The 19101-nt window shown below is 40.6% G+C and overlaps 1 pseudogene; it reads right to left on the reverse strand.

Moving 5' to 3' along the window:
* Positions 1 to 3960: 3960 nt before the first annotated feature.
* LOC105509133 overlaps positions 3961 to 19101 on the reverse strand; it is a 17414-nt pseudogene continuing 2273 nt past the window's right edge.

The raw sequence follows: 19101 nt of genomic DNA on the forward strand, positions 1-19101 counted from the left end.
TTCTCTCTGGCTGCCCTTAACATTTTTTCCTTCATTTCAATCTTGGTGAATCTGACGATTATGTGTCTTGGGGTTGCTGTTCTCGAGGAGTATCTTTGTGGTGTTCTCTGTATTTCCTGAATTTGAATGTTGCCCTGCCTTGCTACATTGGGGAAGTTCTCCTGGATATTATCCTGAAGAGTGTTTTCCAACTTGGTTCCATTCTCCTCGTCACTTTCAGGTACACCAATCAAACGTCTTTTCACATAGTCCCATATTTCTTGGACGCTTTGTTCATTCCTTTTTACTCTTTTTTCTCTAAACTTCTCGCTTTATCTCATTAATTTGATCTTCAATCTCTGATACCGTTTCTTCCTCTTGATCAAATTGGGTATTGAAGCTTGTGCATGCATCATGTAGTTCTCGTGCCACGGTTTTCAGCTCCATCAGGTCATTTAAGGTCTTTCCTACACTGTTGATTCTAGTTAGCCATTCGTCTAATCTTTTTTCAAGGTTTTTAGCTTCCTTGCAATGGGTTCTAACATCCTCTTTTAGCTCAGAGGAGTTTGTTATTACCGACCTTCTGAAGTCTACTTCTGTCAGCTCATCAAAATCATTCTCCATCCAGCTTTGTTCTGTTGCTGGTGAGGAGCTGTGATCCTTTGGAGGAGAAAAGACACTCTGGTTTTTAGAATTTTCCACTTTTCTGCTCTGGTTTCTCTCCATCTTTGTGGTTTTATCTACCTTTGGTCTTTGATGTTGGTGACCTACAGATGGGGTTTTTATGTGTATATGCTTTTTGTTGATGTTCATGCTATTCCTTTCTGTCTGTTAGTTTTCCTTCTAGCAGTCATGTCCTTCAGCTGCAGGTCTGTTGGAGTTTGCTGGAGGTGCACTACAGACCCTGTTTGCCTGGTTATCACCACCAGAGGCTGCAGAACAGCAAATATTGCTGCCTGATCCTTCCTCTGGAAACTTCATCCCAGGAGGGCATCCGTCTGTATGAGGTGTGTCAATTGGCCCCTACTGTGAGGTATCTCCCAGTTAGGCTACATGGGGCTCAGGGACCCACTTGAGGAGGCAGTCTCTCCATTCTCAGAGCTCAAACACTGTGCTGGGAGAACCACTGCTCTGTTCAGAGCTTTTAGACAGGGACATTTAAGTCTGCAGAAGTTTCTGCTGCCTTTTGTTCAGCTATGCCCCGCCCCCAGAGGTGGAATCTGCAGAGGCAACAGACCTTGCTGAGCTGTGGTGGGATCTGCCCAGTTCGAGCTTTCCCAGCCACTTTGTTTACCTACTCAAGCCTCAGCAATGGTGGACTCCCACCTCCCCTGCCAGGTTGCTGCCTCGCAGGTCAACCTCAGACTACTGTGCTAGCAGTGAGCAAGGCTCTGTTGGTGTGGGACCTGCTGAGCCAGTCATGGGATATAATCTCCTAGTGTGCTGTTTGCTAAGACTGTTGGAAAAGTGTAGTATTTGGGTGGGAGTGTCCCAATTTTCCCGGTACAGTCTGTCATGGCTTCCTTTGGTTAGGAAAGGGAAATCCCCCGACCCCTTGCACTTCCTGGGTGAGACGATGCCCTGCCCTGCTTCAGCTTGCCCCCCATGGGCTGCACTCACTGTCCAACCAGTCTCAGTGAGATGAGCCAGGCACCTCAGTTGGAAATGAAGAAATCACCTGTCTTCTGCATTGATCATGCTGGGAACTGCAGACTGGAGCTGTTCCTATTTGGCCATCTTGGAATGGAATCCTTTAGAAGTTTCTTTGTGTTGATTTTCAACCTTGTCTTGGAGCTCATTGAGCTTCCTTGCAATCCATACTCTGAATTCTTTGTCTGTCATTTCTGAGTTTCCATTTTGATTACAGATCATTGCTGTAGATCCAATGGATCATTTGGTGGTGTCGCTACATTCAGATTTTTTGTGCTGGTTCCTTCTCATCTGGAGATCTTGGCACTTCTAATATTTGTAATTATTTTAGTGTGGATAGGAGTTTTTCTTTTTATTTCCCTATAATAGTATTATTTTTTCTTTCCCTTTCCCCCCTCTCTAGGGTATGTAACTGTAGAGAATGCTGGGTAGGGTCTTTTGGCTTTCCTTCTATAGCCCTGTGCACTTCATTCAGCAAGTTTTTTTTTTTTTTTTTTTTTTTTTTTTTTTTTTTTTTTTTTTTTTATAAAGAACAGAAATATATTTCTCACAGTTCTGGAGGATGGGAAGTCTAAGATCAATGATCTGGCACTTGTTCAACTAGGGCTTTCTTGCTGTGTTCTCACATACAGAAGGCAAGCTCGCAGGATGCTCCCTGAAGCCTCTTTTATAAAGGCCTTAATCCCAGTCCTGAGAGAGAACCCCTCATGGCCTAGTGACCTCTTAAAGGCCCCACCTCTTGATGCTGTCACTTTGGCAACACTTGAATTCGAGGGGACACGTTCAAGTCATAGCAGACTGAACATTTCTCTTTTGCCAGATAGCACCACGTTCTTTGTCAGCAGGTGGTGGTGGAGCACTGCAGAATAAAGGGACTTCTCTTGCTTCTAAGAGGATGCTGTGACAGTTAATTTTACGTGTCAAAGTATTTTGTCATACTTTTTTTTTTTAAATTTTAGATATTTAACTTTTGCTCTGACTTTCCAGTTATAAGGTCAAACATTATTCTGGGTGTTTATGTGAGGATGTTTTTACATGAGATTGACATTTAAATCAGTGAACTCTGAGTAATGCAGACTGTCCTCCTTGATGTTAGTGGGCTTGATCCAGTCAGGTGAAGGCCTGAAGAGAAAAAAAAGACTGTCCTCTTCCAAGAAAAAGACAATCCTCCAACAGATACCTTTGGACTGGACCTGCACCATCAGCTTTCCTGGGTCTCAAGCCTCTTGCCTCACACTCCAGCTTTTGGACTTGTTAGACTTAATAATAATCACACAAGCCAATCTTTTTAAGGGATTTTCTCTGGAGAACCTTGACAAACACAAACATCTACTGAGAGTTCCTGTCCAAGTTTTGCTCATACCCTAGCAGGAGGCTTCTGGCTTACCAGTCCCGAGGGTGTGAGGTTGTTTGCTTGCAAAAACTGAGCCACCAGCTGCACACCAGCTCTGGCCCAGGGCAAGGCAGGGAACTTCCCCATCACTGAGCAGTGAGTAGTCACACTCTTTCCATTAGATCTGACTTCACCATGGGGAAGGGGACCCCCTTCCAAGGATATTCCTTCCTTGGGTACTCTCAGTCCTGCGACATTATAGCTCTCTTTTATCCTTCTTAATAGCTAATACCATGATCAGTTAAAAGTTTTTTATATTAAAATTATCCCTGTTCAAGTTAATGGTATGGTTTCTGTCTCCTGACTGGATATTAGGATACAATATTTACTGTCATATTTCTACTACTTTAGGTTTAAAGTTTTTCATAATAAAGATTTAAACCAAATTTTTGATCATTCATTAAATATTTACATAGAACAGGACAAAGGATGATTTTCCTTTGTCTACTTATTGTAAAGAAGCGTCCAAGACTTACCACTACATTATGATTACAGGCGGCCACCAGCTTATGATGGTTTTAGGATTTTTTTGACTTTATGATGGGTTTATTGGGATGTAAACCCATTTCAAGCCGAGGAGCTCCTTAGGACTTACGAATCATACCTCTTTCATATCACGGTAAAGTTGGAAAATTGTTAAGTCAAGCTGTCATTAAGTAGGAGACTGCTGTATTGCTAATGTTAAAGGTATTTTTGACTTATGATGGGTTTATTGGGAATTAACCACAATGTAAATCAAGGAGTATCTATATCTTGTATGGTTTTTACTAATGCATTGAAAGAGATCTGTGTAAATTATCTATGACTTCAGAATATGCATATTACCTCCAACTGTGTTAACTCATGTTTTTAAAGAGAATAATGGTATTTTTACACTACGTGGATGTGCTGCAGTAGAATTTTTCTAAGCTACAAAAGTGTATGAATAAAAAATCAACTTAAACTTTTTGGGAAATAATTTCCACTAAAGATGCATAATCAGCGTATTCCTTCAATGACCAAATTCATCCAGTAGATAATCTCCTTGCATAAAAGTTTCAAGATCATGCAGTGACTTGCTTATTCTGTAATCTGAGACCTGGTTCTGTGGAAAATTATAGGTTCTTATTTTCTCTGATCTTCCTTTACTTCCAATCTGAATTTTTCTAGCACTGTGTTTATTCATTTCTTCTTCTAGATACATGTTGTATTGTTTTACACGTAACTTTTTCATAGTCAGCTCTTTATTTTTCAGTTGAGATCCCTTTTGCTGATATTCAGAAACACCTGAATAGTGTTACAAGAATTAAAAAGTTTTAATAGAAAAATCTTCTTTACTTATTTTCAAGGAATACTCCTTTTCCTTCTCATCCCTTTTCTTCTTCCTGTTGGAAGATGAACTAGCTGGACAGCACCGTCCGTGGTATTTACATGTTGCCCCCCCCCCCCACCGGCTCCACTGGCTCGCTTAGTGTCAATTCTCAAATCTTTCGGATTAATCACCAGATTAATCTCAGTAGGTTGGGGCAATACTGCTTACAGTCATGGTGCTAGTATGGATGAGGCCTTGCTTTTCTGTCTTTGGCACTCTTTGTACTCTGCGCACATGTCCTTCAAATTTCATGTGCCTATAGGCTTCTGAACCCCCAATGCTGGCAGATGTACGTCTGAGGCCACCTATTTCACTTGGAAAATATTCCAGGGTTTCAAAATGCCATCTTTGAAATGCAGCATATGGCTGATATATATCAAACATCTCTGAAGTAAACAACATTGCCTCCTGACCTCCAACTCCTGCAGTTACTTCCAGGATCAAATCATTTTCATCTGTTTCTTCTGATGCTTCAACTGGTTATTTCTTTTTATAACACAGAGTTATTTCATTCTCTGCAAGTTTCCTTAAATCTTCATCCTCTTTGTGCAGCAAGTGCTCGGTCTCCTGCAGCTCCTGTTCCTTCTCGTTCAGCAGCTTGACCACCGCCAACAACTCATGCCTCCTGACCTTCAGATGGGCTTCAGACCCCGCCTGGTGCTTGAGAAAGGTCTGCAAGGCCCGCCCCGGGCTAACAGCCTCTTCAGCGGCAGGCTACCGCAGCTCAGGGGCCCGGCGGGCTGGGTCAACGGCCCCTGTGGGGCCAGAGCCACCAGGCAGTGCCCTCAGCAAGTTTTATATCACGCTGTGCAGTTTGATCTACAAGCCAGTAGATGGTGCTTATAGGTAAGAGCTGGTGCAGCCAGTGTGGCTGGTTATATACTTGATCCTTGTTTATGGGCAGAAGCTCTTTTGCCCTAGACAATGAACTGATTCATGGAATGCATAGTGGTCTGAGCTCCCTGCTCAGCCCCTGGGGGGAGGTGGTGCTCGTTGGGGGTACACCTACAGGTCCCACGATGGCAGGCACAAGCACCTGTGCTGAGGGAGAATCCAGTGGGTGACCACCAAGCACCCAGAGATGTGCCTAGGTGTGGAGCTGGAAAACTTCCTCAGTTCCATTCTCTGTATGGTGATGGGGCACAGCCTGAACTCTAATCCAGGAGAGTGGATGTTCCAGATGCCTGGAGATCTGCCTGGGTGTGTAGTGGAGAGGACTCCTCTGACCAGAGTCTCTGCACAGAAACAGTGGGGCAGGTCAGGCTGCTTATCAAGTTGAGTGGGTGTTCCAAATGGCTGAAGATCTGCCTGAGTGTGGAGGAGAGAGGGCCCCCTGCACCAAGATCTCTGCACAAGAGGGGTGAGGAGACTCAGGCTGCTGATCTGGGCAAGCAGGCGCTCTGAATGTCTGGAGATCTGCCTGGGTATAGAGCAGTGAGGACCCTGTTGCACCATAGTCTGTGCCCAGGAGGGATGGGGCAGCTTAGGCTGCTGGTCCAGGCCAAGTGTGCTCTGAATGCCTGGACTTCTGTCTGGGGTGGAGTGGAGAGGGCCCTGCTATACTACGATCTCAGCGGAGCAGTCTGGGCACCCAGCAATGGCACATGCAGGTGGGTTCCAGGTTGCCAAGATGGCCCTGGCTGAAGCCTTGCTGCCCACATAAAACTGCAGCTGTAGGAGCTTTCCTCCTGCCCCAGACCTGTGATGGGGAGAACACAATTCTAGCACCTGCTGCTGAGGCACTTTCCACAGTTCTGACTGTGGAGACTCCTACCCCACTCCACAGCAGGTGCTCCAATCTCTTACCCAAGACTAAAATGCCTGTGCAGTCATGCTACTGGTCAGCAAAGGATGGGTGACTTTGCATGCGCCTAGATTAAAAATGGCATCCTGATCTCAGTCCTGCGTCTGGGAATATGTCTGTGGCTTTTCCCGTTCGCATTCCTTCACAGTGGCTTCAAACCTCTCCCCAAGTTAGTTCCACGGCTTGAGAGAAACAAAGTGCTCTCCCTCAGCCTGTCTTTCTCAGATCCCCATGGAAAGGTGACTTACAGAGTGGGGTTCTCTGCCTCTCTCACATACTGAGGCTTCACTCACTTTGATCAACCATACACTGTCATGGGGGCTGTTGGCCGGTGTTCTCCTCCCTGGGATTTGGAATGTCCTTCACAATTCTGGTAGATTCCCATTTTCCTTCTTCAATTAAGCTCACAGAGTTGATCCTTATGCACTGCCTTGCTGTTTCCAAGTGGCTGAGCACACACTAAAAGCCTTTAATCCACCATCTTGAGAAAAAGATTGTCTTTTCTTGCAAGGACGTAAGTCATATGTCCTTATATGTCCATTGTAAGTCATGGATTTAGGGCTTACTCGAATCCAGTATGACCTCTTTTTAGCTAAATACATCTGCAAGGGCTGTATTTCCAAATAAGGTCACATTCTGAGGATCTGGATGAATGTAAACTTCCAAGTAAACTTTCTTGACTTCAGGGGCCACTTGCGTAAATAAGTATGTGAATAGGGGTGTGTGTGTGTGTGTGTGTTTGTGTATTGGGTGTGGGTGGGAAGTTGTTGGAAGACTGAGACATGGGGGTATCCCACTACAGCCATTTAAAACACTATTCTGGATATATATATAAAAGCTGAGCTGCTGTAACTGGGCTTGCAGGCTACCAGTTTGGGATCCTTCCTGGGCCAGAGAAACACATTTGAATTTATTCCAAGTGAAATTAAGTCATGGACACTCTGGCTGCTAGAGGTAGGGGGTAGATGGGGGGAGGGACTGGATTGGAAGGGAGCCTGCATGGAGGTAAGTACAACATCAAGGAAGTTTCTCTAATTGTCCGGGCATAGTATGGAATACTTTAAAAGACAGGAGCTTGGAAAGTAAGTGTATTTAATTCCAGTTTAAGTAGATGCCAAGAACACCTTGGAGGTAATTAAAAAAAAACTTTATTCGTATATCAGATCACATCTTTGTGGGTGATCTGTAAAATGACAGTGACTAGTAATATTTTCTAGTAAATTTCCAATATATGCCAGAAGGTGGCAGCATTGTCAAACAGCAGGATGCTTAGTGCTGCCTGCCACTCTCCTTTATATGCTTTGGGACCTACTGAATTCAAGGCCATCTCCTCTCTCTCACCCCCGCCCTTCTGCATCCCCTCTTCCATGTCTTTCTCCTTGCGGGGTTAACATGGCGTGGGCTGGGAGAAGTGGGGCATCAACACTGGTCTCCTTTTATACTAATATCCTCAGAATAGAACCTCCTTAAAACACTACTTTGATTGTATTAAATGTCTCCCTTAAAAATCTCTGGGGGGTAAGACCAGAATGATGAGGAACTTAGAACAATTTCCCATATTTCAGAAAAGCCATGCCTTGGTAAAATGTCAGCTGCTTATGCTAGGATCATTATGGATTCTGTGATAAATCTGATTGTCTCATGCTGAGCAAAGACCTGGGTTGGGAGTTTCAAATATTTTTCCAGAAGCAGAGAAATATTATCTCTACATAAATTCAGCCAGACAATTAAACTCTTTCAAAACATTGGAATCTTGATTAACATATAAGAAAGCAGGGGTGGTGAGAATCTTGGGCTTCATTAGCTTGGTGGATACCAAGGTCGTCTTCATTTAAAAGACTGTTTTGATTAGGGCGGCAGGGCTAACCCAAAAAACCTGGGTTTGGAGTTGGGCCGATCCCTAACTCTGCAACCTCCAGTAAATAATTCAAAATCTTTGAGCTTCATTTTTCTCATTGCATTGGATTGCTATTGACATAAATTAAATAGTGTATATGAAGAACCTAGTATAGTGCTAGCACATAGTTGATGCTCAGCAAGCTCTTCTTGAATGAATGGAACTAACAGCCAGAGCAATATTGAGTTTTAGAAGCCTGCTGTGTACCTGATATTGTGGTCATGGCGAGACTCAAAAGCAGCAAATGGAAAGAAGAGAAGAATATGATTCTCTGATCTGGGACATTTAAATTACTATTTTTAATTTTTAGATCTTGGGCATTAAACACATTTGAAACTGCCCCCTGGCTCTGGAGGGGGGTGATAAGTAAATGAGATGCCAGGCCACATGCCACTTTTCTTACATACCTCACAGCATGCAGCAGAGTACACAATATCAACTCTGGAAATTGAGCCATTAGAAAGAAAGGAATGCATGAGTGTGTCTTTGATTTGAATACAGGTAGTCATCTCATTACCTGAGGTTCGAGGGAGGGTAAATCTTTCCTTTAATCTCTACCAGCTTTATTGTCAGGGAACAAGACAGGGACTTGCTGCCGTTATTCACCATCTCTTATTTGATTTAGCCTGTGCTCAAACAGATAGTCTAATAAGATGCTTGATGGAGAGAGGGTGTGTGTGAACGTGAACATGGAAAATGGTGGCCCCAAGGTCTTCCTCTTGAGCTTTCTCAGGCTAGCTGAGGACAGGAGCAATCACAACAGCTCAAGTTAGAAAGGGGCTGAAGGGTTAACTTGTTCAACTGGCCTTGTATTCTCAAATTCCTTTTATGATATTGCTTCAGGAAAACTTCAAGAAAAACTCCAAGTAGAGCTTGAGATCTTGGCACCCTGTGCCACCTTGCAATGCCTTTTTCTTCTCAGGAGAAGTTGGGCTTCTCAAACGATGCCCTTTGTTAATTGTTCTTTCTTTGAATAATTCAAGGCCCTGCATTCCTTCTACATGTGGCTCCCTCCCACCCCAGTAATGGAGGAGGATTATGTGAATTCTAATAACATTTATTCCATAATTTCCAATAGTTCCTTTTTGGATAATTATGCTATCTAATGCTTTTTCGCTAAAACTATCATTTTATTGAAGAATTATACTTCTGTTTCTGTGCATGAACATATATCAATTTCTATAAAAAATCAGGAAGCGGCTGGGCGCAGTGGCTCATGCCTGTAATCCCAGCACTTTGGGAGGCTGAGGTGAGTGGATCACGAGGTCAGGAGATCAAACCATCCTGACTAATATGGTGAAATCCCTTCTCTACTAAAAATACAAAAAATTAGCCGGGCGTGGTGGCGGGTGCCTGTAGTCCCAGCTACTTGGGAGGCTGAGGCAGGAGAATGGCGTGAACCCGGGAGGCAGAGCTTGCAGTGAGCCGAGATTGCGCCACTGCACTCCAGTCTGGGCAATAGAGCAAGAGTCTGTCTCAATTAAAAAAAAAAAAAAAAATCAGAAACCAGCTTGTCATTAAGTGAGTTGTTACTCATTGTTTAATGGATGCATACAAGATACCAGGAATACGGGAGTGAATAAGACAGAAAACCTGCCCTCCAGGAGTTTGTATTTTAATAAGCTGTCATCTCACACAAGGTGAAAGATTGTATTATCTATTGCATAACAAATTGTTATCGTATTATTTATTGTATTATCAATACAATCTATTGATAAATAAATAGATTGTATTATCTATTGCATAACAAATCACCCCCAAAACATAATGGCTTAAAATAATAAACATTTAACTTGTATTTTCCTCTTTCTGCTGGTTAAGAATTTGGGAATGGCCTACCTGGCTGGTTCTGACTTAGGGTCTTACATGTGACTGCAGTTGGATGTTGGCAAAGGCTGGAGTCATCTGAAAGCTTAAGTGAGGCTGGAGAATCTGTTTTGAAGATGGCTGTCTCACAGGGCTGTAAGCAGGAGGCCTTAGTTCCTAACCATGTGGCCTCTCCATAGATGCCTTGAGTACCCTCACAACATGGAGGTTGGCTTTCTTCAGAGTGAGTGAGTGCCTCAGGATACAGCAAGCCTACCTTTCCCCAGAGGCCATGATTGCCTCAGGATGCAAAAGCAAGCTTTTGTACCCACATGTTAATTAATCAGTTAATTCAACAAGTATTTATTGAACACCGAGTATTTGCTAGAAGTTCCAGCATTGAAACATCCCTCATTCTTTCCTCACTGAGAGTTTGGAAAAAGTAAAAATACTTTCAGCTTAGTTAAAAATTGGAAGGACTAGAGTAGTAGTATTTTCTAGAGTCATTCATAGAGAAATAAACCATCTAACCAAGGTAGGGGTGCAATCCAACCAGTTGCAAATAAACAGTGCAATTGTATTTGATTCAAGTGTGCTCTGGGTCTCTTTTTATTTTGGAAATCATTGTGCTTTTGAAAGGGCTGCCTAGCAACCAGGGCTTTGCTCAGTTCACACCAGGAGTGTTTGAGCAGAGTTGCTCAATACCATTAAAATTCACTGTGTTTCCCAAGCAGTAGAAAAACTGCTAGACGCAACCGAGTGTGGTGGCTCATGCCTGTAATCCCAGCATTTTGGGAGGCCAAGGCGGGCAGATCACGAGGTCAGGAGTTCAAGACCAGCTTGACCAGGATGGTGAAACCCTGTGTCTACTAAAAATAAAGAAAAAAAAAAAAAATAGCCAGGCGTGGTGGTGCATGCCTGTAATCCCAGCTACTCAGGACGCTGAGGCAGGACAATTACTTGAACCCAGGAGGCGGAGGTTGCAGTGAGCCGAGATTGCACCACTGCACTCCAGCTTGGGTGACAGAGAGAGACTCCATCTCAAAAAAAAAAAGAATAGAAGAAAACTGCTAGATGCTGAGCCTGTATGGCCACCTAGCAGTGCAGAGGGTGAGTGTCAAGGCTGGAAGACCCTGGGAGGGGTAGAATTTTTCTAGGTTGGGAGGAAGGATGTGCATGCACGATGGTAGTTTTATGCATGGTTGGCTAACAGTGGCATGATTCACATCTAAGAATAGATAACATTTGTTTGAAAATGTTCTTGGTGTTTGCTTTCAGCGATGCTTACACTGAAATGGGAATGACACAGAAAAATAGAATGTGGTGAGTATGTCCCTCTTGTTTGTGAACATTCTACAGTTTTGTGATTAGCAGCTTTCAATTTTAGAACTCTGGCACATAGATCATTCAAATCAACTTACTTCTCAAAATTTGCACTGGCCCCAAACAAAAACGTATGACTAGAATCCTTTTTAAAAATGGGTTTTGAAAAAGTTAAATCCATCTGTATGCAAGACTATGCTATATGTGGTCTTGGACCCTGGGTTAAGTGCTGTTGAAGTGAGAAAGACATTGTTTGGCATTTACCATTCATTCATTCATTTATTCAACAAATATTAAAGGTATAATTTTCCAGGTGCTCTGTTAGGCATTGGAATATAGACATCAATAAAATAGACACATTTGCTGTCCTCATAGTATTACATTTTAGTGGGACTCATGACATATGAGAAAGAGAGAAAAACTCACATAGCTCTCCTGGGGCAGTAGAAGGGCCAAAGGACTCCAGCAGGTGAAATAAGGATTTTGACAGCTACACAGGAAACTCAGAGCTGCCAAATTCTGCCTTTCTGGATGCTTTTCTGTGAATCCAATCCATGACAGGTGAATTCTTATGTAGCAGACTTGTTTATAAGCTACACCAACCCAAGGTGTCCAACTGGGCCACCAGAAATAAAACTGTAACTGCTTCACTCACCCACACTGATGATTCGTTAAAGCTTCACCTCTTTCAAAATCTCTCCCTCTCATTCAAGGAGGGCTCTGAAATTTTTTCACACATGCTTGCAAATTGCTATTCCCTAGAGCACTGTAGGGCTTCTAGTGAGGTGTCATTGAAGACTCATAAACAGTGGGAAGAAATAATCAAATGTATCTTTAAGATTAATTTGCAAACAGGGAATAGAGTGACGTAAAGTGGAATGAAATCGGAATTAAGAAATACCATAAAGAAGCATACTGGAAGGATATTTTATATGTTTTTAATTTTTTTTTTGGCCAACTAGCTCTCCTTTCTCAGTTTAGTTCTTCAATTCTGCTTTGGGGGACCATCTTTTCCACTCTTAGTCATTGTGATTTGGGTGGGGCTAATCTAACCCCCACTCTGGGGGTGGGGTTAGTGAACCAGCTCTGGCCAAGGAGAAAACATACAGCACATTGTTCCAAAACCACAACAATTGTTCCGAAACCACAACAACCATTCATAGAATGTTTGCTGGAACCATGAGTGAGGCCTCCTCTTACCAATGGGGTTGCCAGTTGGTAGGATGCAAACCCAAAACTCTGTTTGCTATTACATAAGAAAAACTGACCGAGAGTGCTGTCAAGTCAGACAGAACTAGAGCAGTGATATGGAGAGTGATATTTGCTAATAATGAGGACCTGGATCCAGCCCTGTCTGAAGTCTAATTTTCAGTTACATTTTCCACAAATTATTATCTTTATTAGAGGTGATTTGAGTTGGAATTTCTACCATTTCCACAAGAAGATCCTGGGCTAATACACTAGAATATTGAGCAATATCAAGGCTTTAACACTAACAGTTGTAAAGTAATTAAAATTGGGGATGCCTTTGAGAAGGATTACAAAAAGATGTGGTAGATGAAGGAGAGAAGGGTAAGGTAGTAGGATTTGCCAGCTTTAGCCAGATGATTAAGAAGATGGTGCTATCTGTTCTTAATAGAAACAAAGAAGTCAGGAAAATGATTTGGAGTAAGGCAAAGGGGTGGGAGTGAAATCTACTGTAGACATGTTGAGTTGCTACTGGTAGCTGGGCATCTAACCTAGTAGTTGAAAATTTGGGACTGTGTCAATGTGGAGAGAACATTTCTACAGTGGGAGGAAATAATTAAAAATGATGTGCCAGTTAAATCATGAAGGGAGAACATGATGAATATGGAAGAAGAATGGGCCATTGGAAGACCCAGGTTTAGGATTCAAGAAGAAAATGTGAAACCAACAAAAATAGTTTCTTGTCCCAGTGCCTTTGCATGTGGGACCTTGATCCCCTGGGATCCACTACTCTTATGTCAGTCACTTCTTTAAGAGAGTTCAGATAGAACTTCTTCTAGCCTATCTCCTCTGCCTGTCCATCTTGTGCACCTGAGGTTGGGCTTCCCAGTGTCTATTTCAGTTTCCCACTGCACTTATCCCATTTTATTGTCATTCTATCTCTGAGTCTGCTTCTGCAACAGACTTGGCTAGAATTTGAAACCAAATCTTCCTGATTCTAGAAGGCATGCTTTTCCCACTATGCTTTGCTGTGATGATTTTTAGCCTACCTACAGTAGGACAATTGAAAACACCAATGAGATGATGTATATGAAATTGCTTTGGAAACTATAAATTAATATGTAAGCATAAGCTGACATTACTATTGCAAATCTGTTACTGACTATATATTTGTGTGCGTTTAAGGTGACATTATTGCAAATGTAGATAGTATATGTACACATGTGCATTAACATGTAATATGTAATAAAGCATGTGTATATATACAGATAGAATAACATTAATATTTTATGTCTGTGGAATTATTCTTACATGTTATATTTATGTGGGTGTGAATGTGTGTATATTTATTGCAGTACTCAGGAGACAGTCAAGTTATTGGCTTTTAAAATGTACTCTATTAAATGAGAATTTAGACAAAAAAAGAATTTTTCTGATATGTCCTGATACCAGTATTGTAAATACTCAAATTCATAATCTTGAATGTTGATAATAATAGTAATTATTTTCTACACGTGAATTTGTGGTCTTTAGCCTACAAAGGATGATCACAAGCACTATTCTATCTGTTGTCACCAAAACACTGTGAGGGTATCTGATTTGTATATTGGGAAGTATTGGCTTTGATGTTTGGCAGACTAGGGCTTCTATTCTGGATCCTGTCTACTTTCTAGCTTGCTTCTTTTGAGCACATTATAATAGTTACATGATTGTCTTTTCTGTTCGTATTCTTTTACGTATTGTTTCTAAATTTTCATTGTTTCTAATTTTTAACTTTTTTCAAAAGTTAAAATTTTTTAACTTTTACGTATTGTTTCTAATTTTTCATACCTACCCTAAAGGGTAGATATTGTTCCCATTTATGGATGAGAATACTTGTTATTGGAGTAGTTATGTGACTTGGATATTTATTTATTTATTTATATTTTTGAGATAAGAGTCTCGCTCTGTCGCCTAGGCTGGACTGCAGTGGCGTGATCTCGGCTCACTGCAAGCTTTGCCTCCCGGGTTCACACCATTCTCCTGCCTCAGCCTCCCGAGTAGCTGGGACTACAGGTGCCCGTCACCATGCCCGGCTAATTTTTTGTATTTTTAGTAGAGACGGGGTTTCACTGTGTTAGCCAGGATGGTCTGGATCTCCTGACTTCATGATCTGCCCGCCTTGGCCTCCCAAAGTGCTGGGATTACAGGCGTGAGCCACCGCGCCTGGCTGTTATTTATTTATTTATTTATTTAGAGATGGAGTCTTGCTCTGTTGCCCAGGGTGGAGTGAAGTGAAGTGATATTGGCTCACTGCAACCTCTGCCTCCTGATTTCAAGCAATTCTTGTGCCTCAGCCTCCTGAGTAGATGGGATTACAGATGCACACCACTACATCCAGCTAATCTTTGTATTTTTAGTAGAGACAGGGTTTCACCATGTTGGCCAGGCTTGTCTCAAATTTCTGGCCTCAAGTGATCTGCCTGCCTCAGCCTCCCAAAGTTTTGGGATTACAGGCGTGAGCCACCGTGCCTGGCCACTTGAATCTTTTAAAAATATATTGAGTTATTTTATGGACTAAAATATAATCTACCTTAGTAAGTATTCCATGTACTCTTGGAAAAAAATGTATTATGCTTATACAGAGTGGTGGATTCTATAAACGTTAATTTGGTCAAGTTAGTTGACAGTATTGATCAAGTCTTCAGTTTCCTTACCAATCTTCTGTCAATTTGTTTGATTAATTACTGAGTTAGTGATATTGAAATCTTAGACCATAATTGTCAATTTTTCACATCTCTTTTTGGTTTTATCAGCTTTTACTTCATGTATTTTGAAATTCTATTATTAGGTGTATAAACATTCAGAATTGTTATGTTTTCTTGAATTTATCTCTTATTATGAAATGAACATTATTATCTGTGGTAATATTATGTCTTCGGAAGTCTATTTTGTTTGAATTTAATATAGCCAAATGCATCTTTCTTTTTTAAGTTTTTTTTTAAAATTATACTTTAAGCTCTGGGATACATATGCAGAACATGCAGGTTTGTTACATAGGTATACATGTGCCACGGTGGTTTGCTGCACCCATCAACCCATCATCTACATTAGGTATTTCTACTAATCCTATCCCTCCCCTCGCCCCCTACCTCCCGACAGGCCTTGGTGTGTGATGTTCCCGTCCCTGTGTCCATAAGTTCTCATTGTTCGACTCCCATTTATGAGTGAGAACGTGTGGTGTTTTGTTTTCTGTTGCTGTGTTAGTTTGCTGAGAGTGATGGTTTCCAGCTTTATTCATATCCCTGCAAAGGACATGAACTTATCCTTTTTTATGGCTGCATATTATTCCATGGTATGTAAGTGCCACATTTTCTTTATCCAATCTATTGTTGATGGGCATTTGGGTTGGTTCCAAGTCTTTGCTATTGTGAATAGTGCTGCAATAAACATAGGTGTGCATGTGTCTTTATAGTAGAATGATTTATAATCTTTTGGGCATATACCCAGTAATGGGATTGCTGGGTCAAATGGTATTTCTGGTTCTAGATCCTTGAGGAATCTCCACACTGTCTTCCACAATGGTTGAACTAATTTCACTCCCACCAACAGTGTAAAAGCATTACTATTTCTCCACATCCTGTCCGGCATCTGTTGTTTCCTGACTTTTTAATAATCACCATTCTACCTGGCGTGAGATGGTAGTATCTAATTGTGGCTTTGATTTGTATTTCTCTAATGACCAGTGATGAGATGATGAGCTTTTTTTCATATGTTTGTTGGCCACGTAAATGTCTTATTTTGAGAAGTGTCTGTTCATATCCCTTGCCCACTTTTTGATGTGGTTGTTTGATGTTTTTTTGTAAATTTGTTTAAATTCCTTGTAGATTCTGTATATTAGTTCTTTGTCAGATGGATAGATTGCAAAAATTTTCTCCCATTTGGTAGGTTGCCTGTTTACTATACTGATAGTTTCTTTTGCTGTGCCTAAACTCTTTAGTTTAATTAGATCCTATTTGTCAATTTTGGCTTTTTTTTGGCCCTTGCTTTTGGTGTTTTAGTCATGAAGTCTTTGCCCATGCATATGTCCTGAATAGTACTGACTATGTTTTCTTCTAGGATTTTTATGGTTTTAGGTCTAACATTTAAATCTTTAATCCATCTTGAATGAATTTTTGTATAAGGTGTAAGGAAGGAGTCCAGTTTCAGTTTTCTGCATATGGCTAGCCAGTTTTCCCAAAACCACTTATTAAATAGGGAATTCTTTCCCTATTGCTTGTTTTTGTCAGGTTTGTCAATGACCAGATTGTTGCAGATGTGTGCCGTTATTTCTGAGGCCTCTCTTCTGTTCCACTGGTCTCTCTCTCTATATATTTTGGTACCAGTACTATACTGTTTGGGTTACTGTAGCCTTGTAGTATAGTTTGAAGTCAGGTAGTGTGATGCCTCCAGCTTTGTTCTTTTTTTTTTTTTCTTAGGATTGTCTTGTCTATATGGGGTCTTTTTTGGTTCCATATGAAATTTAAAGTAGTTTTTTTCTAATTCTGTGAGGAAAGTCAATGGTAGCTTGATGGAGATAGCATTGAATCTCTAAATTACTTTGGGCAGTATGGCCATTTTCACAATATTAATTCTTCCTATCATGAGCATGGAATGTTTTTCCATTTGTTTGTGTTCTGTCTTATTTCCTTGAGCAGTGGTTTGTAGTTCTCCTTGAAGTGGTCCTTCACATCCCTTGTAAATTGATATCACCACTGATCCCACAGAAATACAAATGACCATCAGAAAATACTAGGAACACCTCTGTGCAAATAAACTAGAAAATCTAGAAGAAATAAATAAATTCCTGGACACATACACCCTCCCAAGACTAAACCAAGAAGAAGTCCAATCCCTGAATAGACCAATAACAAGTTCTGAAATTGAGGCAGTAATTAATAGCCTACCAACCAAAAAAAAAAAAAAAAAAGCCCAGGACCAGAAGGATTCACAGCTAAATTCTATGAGATGTAAAAGAGGAGCTGGTGCCATTCCTTCTGAAACTATTCCAAAGAATAGAAAAAGAGGGGTTCCTCCCTAACTCATGTTATGAGACCAGCATTATTCTGATACTAAAACCTGTCAGAGACACAACAGCAAAAAAAAATTTCAGGCCAATATTCCTGATTAATATTAATGCAAAAATCCTTAATAAAATACTGGCAAACCAAATCTAGCAGCACATCAAAGAGCTTATCCACCATGATCATGTCAGCTTCATCCGTGGGATGCAAGGCTGGTTCAACATATGCAAATCAATAAATGTAATCCATCACATAAACAGAACCAATGACAAAAACCACATGATTATGTCAACAGAAAAGGCCTTCAATAAAATTCAACACCCCTTTATGCTAAAAACTGTCAATAAATTTGGTATTGATGGAATGCATCTCAAAATAGTAAGAGCTGTTTATGACCAACCCACAGCCAATCTCAAACCAAATAGGCAAAAGCTGGAAGCATTCCCTTGAATACTGGCACAAGACAGGGATGCCCTCTCTCACCACTCCTCTTCAACATAGTGTTGGAAGTTCTGGCCAGGGCAATCAGGCAAGAGAAAGAAATACAGTGTGTTCAAATAGGAGGAGAGGAAGTCAAGTTGTCTCTGTTTGCAGATGACATGATTGTATATTTAGAAAACCCCATCGTCTCAGCCCAAAATCTCCTTAAGTTGATAGGCAACTTCAGCAAAGTCTCAGGATACAAAATCAATGTGCAAAAATCACAAGCATTCCTATACACCAATAACAAACGAACAGAGAGCCAAATCATGCATGAACTCCCATTCACAATTGCTACAAAGAGAATGAAATACCAAATGCATCTGTCTTTTGATTGGTATTAATATGTTATATCTTTTCTTATCTTTTTATTTTTAATCTGTCTCTTCATATTTAAAGTACATTTCTTGTAGAAAGCATATAGTTGTGTCTTGCTTTTTCCCACATTCTGAAAATCTCTGCCTTTTAATTGGTATATTTAGACCACTTACATTTAATGGGATTCTTGATATGGCATGTTTAAGTCTATCATCTTGCCACTTTTTAAAGAAGTTGCCCATATGTTGTTTCCTTTTTCTTGCCTACTTTTGGAATGAGTATTTTTTTTTAATTCCTTTTTATCTTCTTTTTTGGCTTATTTGCTGTAACTCTGTATTGTTATTTTAGAAGTTGCTTTAGGTTCAAGTAATATTATACTACTTCATGTACAGTATAAAAAACTTACAATAGCATAATCTATTTTTCTCCTTACAACCTTATGATATCTTTGACATATGTTCTACTTGTACCTGTGCTATAAAACCTGTACTACATTGTTATTATTTTTGCTTAAACAGATTAGTTTGCCTAAAGACATTTAAATAATAAAAAATCTTATATGTTTACTCATGCAGTTACCACTTCCAGGGCTATTAATTCAATTGTGTAGAGCCACATTTCCATCTGATGTCATATTCCTTCTGCCTAAATGATGATGTCTTTTTGTATTTCTTGTAATGCAGCTTTGCTGGTGAATACATTTGTTTAGTTTTCATATATCTGTAAAAGTTTTTTGTTTTGACTTTATTTTAGTTTGATTTTGAAACTCATTTAAGCTGGGCATAGAATTCTAGGTTGATAGTTTTTCTTTCTTTTTTTTTTTTTGTTTTTGGTGATGGATTATCATAATTTAGTATTTTATTTTATTTT

Source organism: Colobus angolensis, unplaced genomic scaffold (assembly GCF_000951035.1).
Source record: "Colobus angolensis palliatus isolate OR3802 unplaced genomic scaffold, Cang.pa_1.0 Scaffold17, whole genome shotgun sequence".
NCBI classification, from domain to species: Eukaryota; Metazoa; Chordata; class Mammalia; order Primates; family Cercopithecidae; genus Colobus; species Colobus angolensis.